The 14,789-nt window shown below is 28.9% G+C and overlaps 1 pseudogene; it reads right to left on the bottom strand.

The window, feature by feature from the left end:
- Positions 1–73: 73 nt before the first annotated feature.
- Positions 74–5,468, bottom strand: LOC114944979 (fatty acid synthase-like; annotated as a pseudogene).
- Between the last annotated feature and the right edge of the window lie 9,321 nt (positions 5,469–14,789).

Here is a 14,789-nt window from a genome sequence, read left to right as displayed (position 1 = left end):
TTATGCACAAATTGACACTAGCGATAATAGCAGCATCGCAAATGCCAGATCGAATCATTCTGTAAGCCTCCACCATAGCAAAATGACTCGAACTGCATGCAGTATCGATGTTTATACGATGGTCCAGTAACGCCGAGCCAATGAGAAATTCTGTTTGCTGCCATGGCTTTGCTGCATCCAAGAATGGGTAATCCAGCAATCTGTTAGCAATTCCGCGATATGGTATTTAGGCGGATAAATCTTTTTCGCATATTTAGCATTATTTTTTTTACAAATTTCTTTATACATTTTTAGGAGCGCGTATATATATATATATATATATATATATATTAAGATTATAACTGATACTTTAATTATTAAATAATTAATACGTCAACCATATACATGAGGCTTTTCGTATACTAAATTATGAGAATTAATAATATAAATATCTTTATACAATTTAAGAAGAGTGTATTTTTTTAACAATTTTTGATACTTGAATTATTGAATAATCAATACGTAAACCACATACGTGAAGCTTCTCGTATATTAAATGGTCATATGTATCACAAACACTTATTGCTGTGACGACGCTTGTGTTCGTTCCTTGTAATTCTGCTGGATTTACACCCGCATCAATTATTGCTTCGTAAGTATGTTCCAGTAACATTCTGATACCAGGATCGATTGTATGAGCCTCTGAGAACGACATTTCAAAGAATTCTGCATCAAACTTGGGTAGATTGTTTATTTTTCCTATGCGAGGAGGCATTTCATAGATATCTGTTAGGATATTAAAATAATTTATATATAAATAATATTGGTATAAGTTGTAGATTTTATTTGTAATAAGTATTTTGTACTACAACAAAAACTGATATATAATCTAATATACATATAATTTTATATGTTATATATAAACTGATATGTATTTAATATAATTTTGAAAAAATATTACAATCACTCCACGTTGATGATCGTCTGAACCAAGATCCATTTTATTCAAAAGATTTTCCTGAAATTCCTTTATGTTATCAGAATTAGGAAATCGCCCGGAAATTCCAGAAATGACGATTTCTTCTTCAGTATCGACTCTAGCATATGGATTGTATAGCTTGTTTTTATCCATCTTTTAAAAATTCTGGTAATTATAAGAAAAAGCCAATAAAACTTTCAAAGTACATGTATGTAAAATAAAAAGAAAAAGAAATTTTATTAAAAATCATTTTTTGAAGAATGAAAAATTTAACATTAAAAGAAGAAAGAAGAAGAGAATAGTTGCATAATTTATAATCTTTTTATTTTCTTAAAAAATATATATAAAATTAAATTAAATTATCATGAGTTCCGTTGGGATTCTCCTGTGATTCTGCATCAAGAAAAACAAACGAGAAAAAGAGAAATAGCAGAAATGTTCTATATAAAAAACCAAAGAAAAAGCATTAATTTACAAAAAGATACGGAGAATTTCAGTGGGATTTATGATCGCGTTCTTGAAGCTATTTAATATATTATATTGTCATATGTTACATATTTATTTATTTATTTATTTATTTATCTATTTATTTGACTTTGTATTGACGGTTTAAAAATTGCGAAAGACACAGTACTTTGGTTTTATATTTCCTCAACGCGTAATGACTAAGTTTTCTACTAACAGTCAACATCTATTTATTTCGGGCTTACTTCTGTCAGTTATACATTGTTCATCAAAACAATGGTGAATTTTGTCGGGGGTTTGCTGTAAATATGATTTATTGTATTAATCTGGTATGTAAACATATATATTTTTGTAAATTTATAATTATTTGTATGATTAAGCGCATTAAGATTATATTTATATATAATTGTTTATAGATTACTTGAAAAGGGCTGCAATGACAGCCGAAACGTTGTAAATTAAACTAATTATTTAAAATAAATTATTGCCAGTCTGGTCGACTTTAAAATTGGAGGAGAGATTTTCATTATTTATTACTGGCGACTCTTAAGGATTATCATTTATTCTATTACACCAAGACCTTACTATGGTGGTTGTACAAAGAGGCTATTTTAATTATGTGGCGGAGAAATTTAGTAGGCAAATGTCCTTGATGCTTAAATCGTGGATCAAGACTAAGAAGAACATTTGTAAAACATACCAACAACTGATCTTTTTACTACGTTGCAGACGGATGGATATTTCACCTCCGCATATTAACAACGGTATAGCAATTAAATCAAATATTTTCCAGAGCAGAAATGTCACACGTAAATGGCTATATTTCCAGCATCGTAACAAAATCGTGTTATTAAACTTAGAGATAGAGGATATTAATTGCAAATTGCGTGTCTTGCGTGCCAATTTGAATCAGATAGAGAAACGTTTGTACAATAATTTACCGTATGAATTTGTCCTCGGATTTATGGATTATAATAGGCATATTCTCTACAAATATAATAATAAAGAAAAGTGGCGTTTAAGAAAGAAATTCGATTACATTTGTCGGAAGTATTATGGGGTTCGAAATCCATTGACAAAAATAGATTACAGCAAATGAATTGTTAACATTAGTAATTATCGCGTTCCGGATTCAGTTATGAATTTTTTAAGTTTGGGTGACAAGTTTGGCGTGCCCATTTTTAGAAATAATAAAAACGATAGGAAAATCTCGGTTTTGGAAAACATAAAAAATATAGAAGCAAATTATAGAAAGTTTCCTAAGGATAACATCGACAATGTGAGATTTTCAGTAGCGAGCTCAGTACAAAAATTTTTAAGTAAACAAAAGCATGTGAGTCATATTGATAGTTACATTTTTAATAGATACGCTTATTGTTCAAAATTTTTGAAATCTAATAGTAACATTTTCGTAACAAAAGCCGATAAGGGCCAAGTCACAGTATTGATGAATCGGACTGACTATGTGGGGAAAATGAATTGTTTACTGAAAGATGTTTCCACTTATAAACCACTTAATAAAAATCCATTAAACGCTCTCAACGCAAAGATCACAACTTTATTAAAATCTTGGTTGGATAATGGACTCATAGATGATTCAATTTACAAACAATTGAGATGTACTAATGGCAATTTGCCTCGTGCCTATGGTTTACCTAAGATCCATAAAGTAGGTTACCCTCTTCGTATCATAATTTCAACGTTGGGAAGTCCGGTTTATTACATTGCATCTTATTTAGGTGAGATTTTACAAAATGCAGTCAAGAAACCTCGATCTCACATTAAGGATAGTTGGTCCTTTGTTGAAATTATTAAAGATAAAAACATTGATGACGATCATGTCATGATTTCGTTGGACGTGACTTCGCTTTTTACCAACACACCGTGGGAATTAATAAAGGCAGCAATAGAAAACCGTTGGGATGATATCTCACAATTTACTTCATTTAACATTGCACAGTTTTTACATGCTATTGACACGGTCATACGCTCGACTAGTTTTGTTTTCGATGGAAAATTTTACGAGCAGGTTTTCGGTTCGTCTATGGGGTCTCCTTTGTCTCCAATTTTGTCTGATATGGTGATGGACGATTTGGAATCATATTGTTTGCGTCAATTGGATTTTGAGCCCTTTTGTTATTTCAGATATGTTGATGACATTTTTTCAATTATTCCGAAATGTAAAGTGGAGGATATGCTTACGATTTTTAATAGTTTTCACACTTGACTAAAGTTTACGTTTGAATTGGAGAACAATTGTTCCTTAAGTTTTTTAGACACAAGCGTTATGCCAGTTAATGGCAAATTGACGACTGACTGGTTCCGTAAGCCTACGTTTTCAGGCCGTTATATAAATTTTCTTTCGAACCATCCGATGCGTTATAAAATTAGTGTGATCACAAGTCTCGTGGACAGGGCTATTTTACTCGCTGACCCTATGTTTCACGAGAAAAACATCGTCTTAGTCAAACGAATTCTTCGTAACAATTGTTACCCGTTAACAGTCATAAACAAAATTGTTAACAGGAGACTTAGGGCGATTAAATTTGGCGGTAATTTTGGTGCGTCTAATCGAGATAAATTTGATACACGAAATGTTATAGTGTTGCCGTATATTAGAGATTTGAGCGAAAATATTACTCGTTGCATAAACAAAAATGGAATCGGTGTAGTATATACCGTTCCAAAAAAATTAGACACTTTGATAAAAAGAGGAAAAGATAGTATTGATAACTTAAAAAAACCGATGTCGTCTATAAGATCGAATGCGCGAATTGCGACTCTACATATATTGGACAAACAAAGCGACATTTAGAAATACGTATTAAGGAACATAAAAATAACATTAAAAAAGACACGACATCACACTCAGTTGTTAGTTTGCATCGGACTTGTAACGATCATGAGTTCCGTTGGGATTCTCCTGTGATTCTGCATCAAGAAAAACAAACGAGAAAAAGAGAAATAGCAGAAATGTTCTATATAAAAAACCAAAGAAAAAGCATTAATTTACAAAAAGATACGGAGAATTTCAGTGGGATTTATGATCGCGTTCTTGAAGCTATTTAATATATTATATTGTCATATGTTACATATTTATTTATTTATTTATTTATTTATCTATTTATTTGACTTTGTATTGACGGTTTAAAAATTGCGAAAGACACAGTACTTTGGTTTTATATTTCCTCAACGCGTAATGACTAAGTTTTCTACTAACAGTCAACATCTATTTATTTCGGGCTTACTTCTGTCAGTTATACATTGTTCATCAAAACAATGGTGAATTTTGTCGGGGATTTGCTGTAAATATGATTTATTGTATTAATCTGGTATGTAAACATATATATTTTTGTAAATTTATAATTATTTGTATGATTAAGCGCATTAAGATTATATTTATATGTATATAATTGTTTATAGATTACTTGAAAAGGGCTGCAATGACAGCCGAAACGTTGTAAATTAAACTAATTATTTAAAATAAATTATTGCCAGTCTGGTCGACTTTAAAATTGGAGGAGAGATTTTCATTATTTATTACTGGCGACTCTTAAGGATTATCATTTAAATTATTTTAATCAATAGCTTATTCGTAGTACAGCAAAATTTAATTAATCAAAAAGTTTAATAAATATAAATTTTATTAATATTGTTTAAGGAATAAAAAATCTTAAGATAAATATGATTGTGTAAATGTATCGATAAATATATAAATTGCAGAAATATTTAGAATACTTATTTAACGTATACTTTAATTGTACTTATAGCATATTGTATACATGCTTTAGTTTTATAAAGAAATAATATTTCAGATAATTTATTCAAAAATTAAAAAGGAACATATTCGAAGAACTCAAGAAGAATTTAAACTCACCCCGTCGAGATTCTCAAAATTTCTTGTGTTGAAATATTAACAACAGTGACGATTCCATTAAAAACAGAAAAAAGAACTTTGTTCTAACAAACACAATAATGATTTATATCGTACATTAGAATATGCTCTATTGTCTGTTAAATCAGATACAATTCTAACTTCAAAATATCAATAACAACTTCTTTTTATGAAAAACAGCGTAGTTATTATATGCATAATTAATACATTTAAATCAGATTAATAAGATTGTTTGTCAAACTTCAGCGGATACGATAATAATGCAGGAAGCGAGTTTTGCGAATATTGTCATATTTTGCATTTTAAAGAGATATAATGAGATGTGAAATGCATTTTATATTCATTTATATGTGTTGACGTCAAATGTCAAAAGTAATGCAATACATATATTTTTTATATGTGGTGATAGAATTTTGAAAAGAATGAAACATCCTTTTTTAATTTAACAGAGGCAAAAATTAATTGTACAATGAAAACAAAATATAATCCCATATTTCTTCGCCAATCTTGCCCTTTATTAATTTAATTTAATTTAATTTTGTATTTGCTTAGGGTATATGATTAAAATTATATATACATATATATATATATATATATATATATATATATGCATATATACACATATATGTATATTTAATTCTGTATACATATATTACTATTATACTTTTTAAAATTGTTTCAGATCATTATTTTAGTACTTTAGTTTAGAAATTTGCATGCATAATTATTCTTATATTACTATATGTATAATTATTTCTATATTATATTGTACAATTATTCTTGTAATTATCATAATTTTTAATTTACAACGCTTTATTAATAAATAATGCTATTTTGTCTGTTAAATCAAATATGATTCTAAACTCAAGCTATCATAACAATTTAATTCTATGAGAAACTTAAAGGATAGACAATATTGTTAAAGGATGGTTGGTTTGAAGATCGGTGAAAGGATCCAAAGGATTTTTTATTAAATTTTGAATTCTAATTAATTATGATATTTAGTATTTTTATTATTTTAATTAATTATGTACATAATTTTAATTCGCCGTATTTCGATTATGTACATAATTTTAATACGTTGAGTTTATATTACGTATATTAATTCACTGAATTTCTATTATGTAAATAATTTTAATTTGCTGAATTTTTATTATACATATAATTTTAATACTTGAATTTCCATTACGTGCAAAATATTGAGTCTCCGAAATTCTATCATGTACATAATTTTTATTTTCCGAATTAATTAGGCAAATTAAAATGATGTACACTCGCAGGTTATAAAGTTGTCCGCTAAAATATGAATTTCAGCAATAAGAAAAAACATCAATGGCACGGGCAAAGCACTTGTAGTGTCCAGTTTTAAAAAAGAACATACGAGAGTGAGTACATGCATACACATACAGGGTTGTCCGGAAAGTAATGCGTCGCATTTTTTTAAAAAAGAATTTATTGATCGCATAGGTAAAACAACTTAAAATTGTTCGAAGTATGACCCTTCTGCGTCAATACATTTTTGCCAACGCGATTTCCATGCGTCATAAGATTTCTGGAACTCCTTGACTGGGATGCTGTTCAGGGAGGCCGTCGAAGTAGCTTGTACGTTGTCAACCGACTCGAGCTGTTGTCCTTTGAGCTCCCTTTTCAGCCGAGGAAATAAAAAAAAGTCCGCCGGGGCCAAGTCGGGACTGTAGGGCGGCTGCGGCACCGTTGCCACACCGATCCGGGTCAGGTAGGCCGTAATAACAAACTTTATCGCATAGCGTTGCTCTATCGTTCTCTCCATCACAAGTTCGACGCGACCACTAAGCAGAGGTTCACAGAATAAGCCGTCCTAACCCTCCAAGCGCATGGAAACAATTGAGCGACCTACCGTTGGAAAGCTAAGGGTACCCCCCTTCCTCCCCAACCGGTCCCATCGCTCTGCGATGTATAGTCGCGTCACAAAAAAATGCGACGCATTACTTTCCGGACAAACCCTGTATACACATACATATACACGGAAAAAATAAATTTCTTAAATTTTATCTGATTAGTCATTCACTTTTGGATAGAGCATAAAATCTTGCAGAAAATAGAACACTTTATATTATAAACTTTGATAAATAATTTTCTAAGAAGTGCATAACAAATAAGGAAATGTTTTTGAACAATTTGTTAAAATTTTAAAACAAAAAATGTAACAACCTAATGAACCACTTAAAACTAGTTTTGAAACTGTCAAGTAAATTTTCAATTACTGTCAACAAAAAACTTGAAAGATAGCTTATATAATACTTTATATTAAATTTTCAAAGTTAGTCAAGGAAAGTTTAGATAATTATCAACGAAAATTAGATATGCAAAGAAAATAGTTTATATAAAAGTTATATATTAAAATTTTGTATAAACGTATATACATCTTTATAATGAGATAGAAATATTTTATTTATTTTTCTTAATACTATAATACAGTATTATATTAATACTTAATACTATACATACATACATACATATATACAGGGTAGGCCATTTTAATCTTTCCACTAAAATTTCTCAAAATCCAAAAATTTAAGACAAAAATGTTTCAGATAAAAGTTGTATGGTTTCAAGGGGGACATGAGATGGTGTCATTGATTTGACCTTGAATAGCCATTTGAAGGTTACGTAAAGGTCAACTTCAATTTCTTAAATGGAACACTATATTTTTTCTTGCATACTTTTGTAGCTGACTTCGAGATCTTTCCAAAACACTACAATAAAATATTTTTTCATGAAGTATTTTTCGAGTTATTAAGGCTGCAAATTTGCAGTATTTTGACATAAAATACAAAATATCTTGGGAAATATTGATTTTTCGATTATCATACCTTAATACTTTTATGCACAGAATAATGAGACGAATCAATTGGTGTAAAGAAAACACATAGTTGTCTTAAAGAAAAATTATCTAACTGCTTATTGCAATTTTCATATTTTTTTTTAAAGGTAACTATGTGTTTTCTTTACATCAACTGATTTATCTCATTATTCTGTGCATAAAAGTATTAAGGTATGATAATCGAAAAATGAATATTTCCCAAGATATTTTGTATTTTATGTCAAAATACTGCAAATTTGCAGTCTTAATAACTCGAAAAATACTTCATGAAAAAATATTTTATTGTAGTGTTTTAAAAAGATCTCGAAGTCAGCTACAAAAGTATGCAAGAAAAAATATAGTGTTCCATTTAAGAAATTGAAGTTGACCTTCACGTAACCTTCAAACAATATAATAATCTCTAAAAACTCACCTTTAAAAAAAGGTAAAGAAAGGCGACCAGTTAAGGGCACGCTATTAACAAAAATTATCCATTGCAAACCCATGTAGAATTCTATCCTATTGCAAACCCATGTAGAATCCTATGAAAAATTAATCATTGCAAACCCATGTAGAATCCTAGGCAAAATTAACCATTGTAAACCCATGTAGAATCGTACCCATTGCAAACCTATGTAGAATCCTATGAAAAATTAACCATTGCAAACCCATGTAGAATCCTATGAAAAATTAACCATTGCAAACCCATGTAGAATTGTATTAAAAATTATCCATTGCAAACTTATGTAGAATCCTACATTGCAAACCCATGTACAATAGAATTGTATGAAAAATTATCGATTATAAACCCATGTACAATCGTAACAAAAGTAATGAAATAAAAAAAAAATTGAAAGTAGAAACTTGTACCAATGGAAAATTAAAGTTGCAGACATATATAGAGTCGTATAATGAATCAGTAAAAATTTAAATTTGCAAATGTAGAATCGTACCATAAAAAAACTTATCTTTTAAAAAAAAAGATAAACAAGATGCCAAGTCCATGCGCCATGTGAAAAAGAAAAAAAAAATTTTAGTTAAAAAAACTGGGAGCGCTGCTAAATAATATTCTAACAATATTAAAATTAAATTGTTACTTTTAAACTCATTACAGTTAAAATATGTTTTGTGTTTAAATTAATTAATGTTACTTTAAGGTGCATTGTAATTTTGAAACTTAGCAGCGCGCCCAGTTTTTTTAACTAAAATTTTTTTATTTCTTTTTCACATTCAAATATTACTATTACACACTCAAATACTAAAATTTTTTTATTTCTTTTTCACATTCAAATAAAAAAATTTTAGTTAAAAAAACTGGGCGCGCTGCTAAGTTTCAAAATTACAATGCACCTTAAAGTAACATTAATTAATTTAAACACAAAACATATTTTAACTGTAATGAGTTTAAAAGTAACAATTTAATTTTAATATTGTTAGAATATTATTTAGCAGCGCTCCCAGTTTTTTTAACTAAAATTTTTTTATTTCTTTTTCACATGGCGCATGGACTTGGCATCTTGTTTATCTTTTTTTTTAAAAGATAAGTTTTTTTATGGTACGATTCTACATTTGCAAATTTAAATTTTTACTGATTCATTATACGACTCTATATATGTCTGCAACTTTAATTTTCCACTGGTACAAGTTTCTACTTTCAATTTTTTTTTTATTTCATTACTTTTGTTACGATTGTACATGGGTTTATAATCGATAATTTTTCATACAATTCTATTGTACATGGGTTTGCAATGTAGGATTCTACATAAGTTTGCAATGGATAATTTTTAATACAATTCTACATGGGTTTGCAATGGTTAATTTTTCATAGGATTCTACATGAGTTTGCAATGGTTAATTTTTCATAGGATTCTACATAGGTTTGCAATGGGTACGATTCTACATGGGTTTGCAATGGTTAATTTTGCCTAGGATTCTTCATGGGTTTGCAATGATTAATTTTTCATAGGATTCTACATGGGTTTGCAATAGGATAGGATTCTACATGGGTTTGCAATGGATAATTTTTGTTAATGGCGTGCCCTTAACTGGTCGCCTTTTTTTACCTTTTTTTAAAGGTGAGTTTTTAGAGATTATATCATTCATTTTTGTATATTTTTATGAGCGGAATGGAACAATTATTAAACATGTTTATCTAAACTTCTTTGCTTAAAATGATGTGTACAATCATATCCTAGAATCCTGATCATTCCTCCTAAAGCACCCTATTTATATAAATTTACCCATATGTGTGTGTGTGTGTGTGTGTGTGTGTACTAATGTCGAGCATTTTTTATACATTTTCTATTAAATTTAGATAAAAGTTGCAGGATTTAGAAAAAGAAAAAGTTGACGCAGACTTTTTCCTAAACGGCGATTTTCAAGGTTATTTAAAGGTCACTTATATTTTCAAAATAGAATTACCTTAATTTTTCTCATATAAATCGATTCCTCGCAATATTTACTATAAAAAGTTGTAAAGGTATAATTTTTACATAATCTTACATAAACTTCGAAGTATTACAAATATTTTATTTTATGAAATATTTCAGTTTATGTAAAATTATGTTAACTATCTTTTAAATTATTCACTTTTAGCCATCTTCCCCGTACAACCTTTTATAGTGAATATTGCAACAAATTGGTTTATATATATAATATATATATAACATCAGTTATTATTAATTGATGTTTACATTTATTTTTAGACTTACTAGAGCTCAAATGCTCCACATTTTTTGCAAAAACTGTTTATTCTACAGATTTCAAATATGCTTTTAAATGATGATTGAATATTTCCTTTTTTTAATTATTTTTATTATTATTTTTCAATCTCAATCAACTTTTATAACTTTATGCCAGCACGATACAAATACATGTGTTTTTATTTTTTTTATTATTTTCATTATTATTTTTCAATCTCAATCAACTTCTATAACCTTATGCCAGCAGGATACAAATACATGTATGTCTTTATTATTGTATCAACTCTTGTCTTTTCCATGCAACCATGTCTTCATAGTTTGAATTATCCCTTCATCTTCTCAATCTTTCGCAGAGATTTAATTAATTAAATACACTTCACACGAAATAAAGTTTACTGGAAGATATACAGCAAACGATAACTGTAAAAACATGATTACGTGGAAAGAACAAGAGTTGGTACAGTAAAGGCAAGTAAGTAAGTACATGTAATGTATCGTATTGGCATAACGCTATATCCGCGGAGCAGATAATGTGGCTGTAGAGGTAGTCTGCAGTGCAGCTAATGTGGACGTAGATGTTGATTGAGATAATTGTCTAATATAAAATAGAATTTAAAAATTTAGTTTAAAAAGCTGTTGCATATATAAATAAAGTTTATTTTTTCTAAATTTGGAATATGTTTAATTAATTAATTTTTTAAGTCTATGTTTAATAAATTTTTTAAGTCTGTATTCAATAATTTTATTCATTTGATAAATATATGTATGTCTTTATTTTGATATGTTTAATATAATATAATTAGAAATTCATTATTAATTAGATATGTAAACTATAAATTCATATATAATATTTGAAAATGTATGTGAATATTTAAATTTTTATCTTCTCCTTCCTCTCCTTCAATCTCTTTAATATCAATATGTGTATGTGTGTACACGCGCGCACATTTGTACGTATTTATTTAATTATTGGATAGTTGAGTACTTAATTGATAAAAAATTATGACAATAATAATCCTTTTGTTTTTTTTTCTTATTATTTACTCAGATTTTTTTATCTATCTTGTAAGATAAACACTTTAGAAATTGAATATTTCAAGTAAACTAATTGTAAGTAAATTTCACATTAATGCATATAGATGTTTAATCATGAATGTACTAAATAAGTACACAAGACGAACAGTGAGTGAGTGAGTGAGAATGAGAGAGTGTGTGTGTGTGTGTGACAAAGAGAGAGAGAGAGAGAGAGAGAGAGAGAGAGAGAGAGAGAGAGAGAGAGAGAGAGAGAGAGAGAGAGAGAGAGAGAGAGAGAGAGAGAGTTAGCCAACATAACCCCGCACGCTGCCGATATGGCGGAGCGCCACTATCGCCATCTGTTGTAAAACGTGCGAGATGGACAAAATTACCACTACATGCATCTTGCATGTGTTGTGTACGTGTGATATATGTGTGCGCATGTGTTGTATACGTGTGAATACGTGTAACACAATACTACTATGTATGCGTGGTCGATGATGATAATGACGGGGACGTTTCTTAATAGAAATTTTTCATATTTCGACTTTGCATTTATATATCTCTGCTTACAAATCACGTAGAGCAGAAATAAAGACACTTTTATTATATAATTCGAACTCAATCTATCGATTAAGTCTAGTATAAACTCGATTGCTTCAGCCATTATTGAGGATTCGAAATATTATAAAGACTCAAATGTCCGACTCGCGTTAAGATACACGGTGTCTCCGCTACGCCCTTAACTGGTCGCGAGACACTACCGTGTCTCTTGATGGCTATTCAAGGTCAAATCAATGACACCATCTCATGTCCCCCTTGAAACCATACAACTTTTATCTGAAACATTTTTGTCTTAAATTTTTGGATTTTGAGAAATTTTAGTGGAAAGATTAAAATGGCCTACCCTGTATATATATATATATATATATATATATATATATATATATTAATTCTTAATATTATATTTATAAATTTAAGAATATAAATATTTATTATATTTTATTTGATATATTTTATCCAAACAGTCCATTCTTGATCTGTAAAAAACTACAATTTTAATTTCTATATTAAAGCATTTAACTGTCATTGTACGCTTAATGCATCTACATTCTATAAGCGACATAATTATTTGTAATAAATGTAAAAAAGCATTTACTTTATTATTACACACTTTTTCTTCTTTTTCTTGTAACATAAATTCACTTGCACTTTTACAGAGGTTAAAATTTGCGTGCATTGTCAATTAAAGACAAGTGAACTGAAAAATTTTCCTCGCTGCGATGTGAAATTCTAACAGACAGTCAACGACTTTTTTAAAAACTCGTATAGCAGTCGTTTGCTTCTGTGTTTAAGAATATTTAAAAGACAGTCAAAGACTTTTTCAACAACTCGTGCTGCAGTTATTCTTCTGCGTTTAAGAAATCATTCTCAAACAAAATCTTTTAAAATCTACAGAACTTTGTCTACAACTTTGTCAAAAATTGTTTAATACAAATTGGCAGATCGTTATTCTTAAACAGGATTTTAATAATTCTATGACTTCTTTCAGTATTTTCAAGAAGTTTAGAATTTTTTTAAAAAAAAGTACATAAAACTGTTCATGAATTATGCTCTATCCAAAAGTAAATGACCCAGATAGGAAACTCAGCATAAATGCATAATTATTGCTTCTTTCTATTAGGATAATTTTGCAATAATTATTGCAAGATGATGCATCAAAACGCATATCTTTGTTGAAAAAGAATTTTCCAATTATAATTTGCAAACATTGAAAAGTTGTAAAAGCAAAATATTTTGCGTAACTACTACATTATACAAAATAATTTCTCAATTAATGCAGCATTAAATGTTTCAATTAATACAGAATTTAAGAAAAAAATTTTTAATATTTATAAAATAATTTTAAAAATTGATTTTTTTATAAAAAAAGTGCATTGGAAATAGCGACGAAGTAGTGTCATGGCAAAGTAGTGTATTGTGCTTTCAGCTTTCATGTATATAAGTGTTTTTATTAATATTATTTGACAGGTAAGCTGTGTAATATACACATATATTATTATATTTTCTTTGTTCCTTACACATAAACTTTTTCATCACGTTAAGCGTATTTTTAATATTCTGCACAAAACTATTTTCCGAAATGCGTCACTGCCAAGAACAATAAAGACCTCGTGGCCGACAGACAATATTATTCTTGCATTGCAGTTCGGACGCCTAATCTTTAATTGCCTAAGATCACACACACATATATGTGTGGTTATATACATGAAAGCACAATACATTACTTCGTCATGACATTACTTCGTCGCTATTTCCCGAATGAACTGGAACGGACACGTAACCACAGTCACAATGTATACTGTGTCGCAACGGTAACAGTGGCGAGTAGAGAAAGAACGACACTAACGCCACGTTCGGGGAGATTATGACTCTGTCAATGCTGAAAGAGACATAATAATTGTACAATTTTATGCTATAGCAATTTTTGTGATAATTACAACATTAGTTTCTAAAATATATTCAGCAATAATTGTGCTAAATATTTCCTGTAAGTATTATAATTATAGTAGCATCTATTTTAGGTATCAATTTCACAAAGATTGCTACATGATACAATAATTAAATTTAGAATCAGTGATTTCAGAATTTTAATTTATAGTTATAGTATAGTATAATATACATTACATTTTAAAATTAAAATAATAGGAAAATTTTTCTGCACGCTTTCCTATCTGGGTAGTCAAATAAAATTTAATGAATTAATTTTTTCCGTGTACGTAACATTTTGAAAAATGTTATTTTATGTGGAAAACGTGTGCAAAAATTGACAACTTGCACATTGTTTCCTCACCATATGTTATTTCGCTAATTAGAATGATTTTTTCTCATAAACGAAGCTTAACTTGCACA

The sequence above is a fragment of the Nylanderia fulva genome, unplaced genomic scaffold (assembly GCF_048542155.1).
Source record: "Nylanderia fulva isolate GAGA-0341 unplaced genomic scaffold, ASM4854215v1 Scaffold74, whole genome shotgun sequence".
Lineage (NCBI taxonomy): Eukaryota > Metazoa > Arthropoda > Insecta > Hymenoptera > Formicidae > Nylanderia > Nylanderia fulva.
The sequence above is the reverse complement of the archived record's forward strand: the minus strand, read 5'-3'. Positions and strand labels throughout refer to the sequence as shown.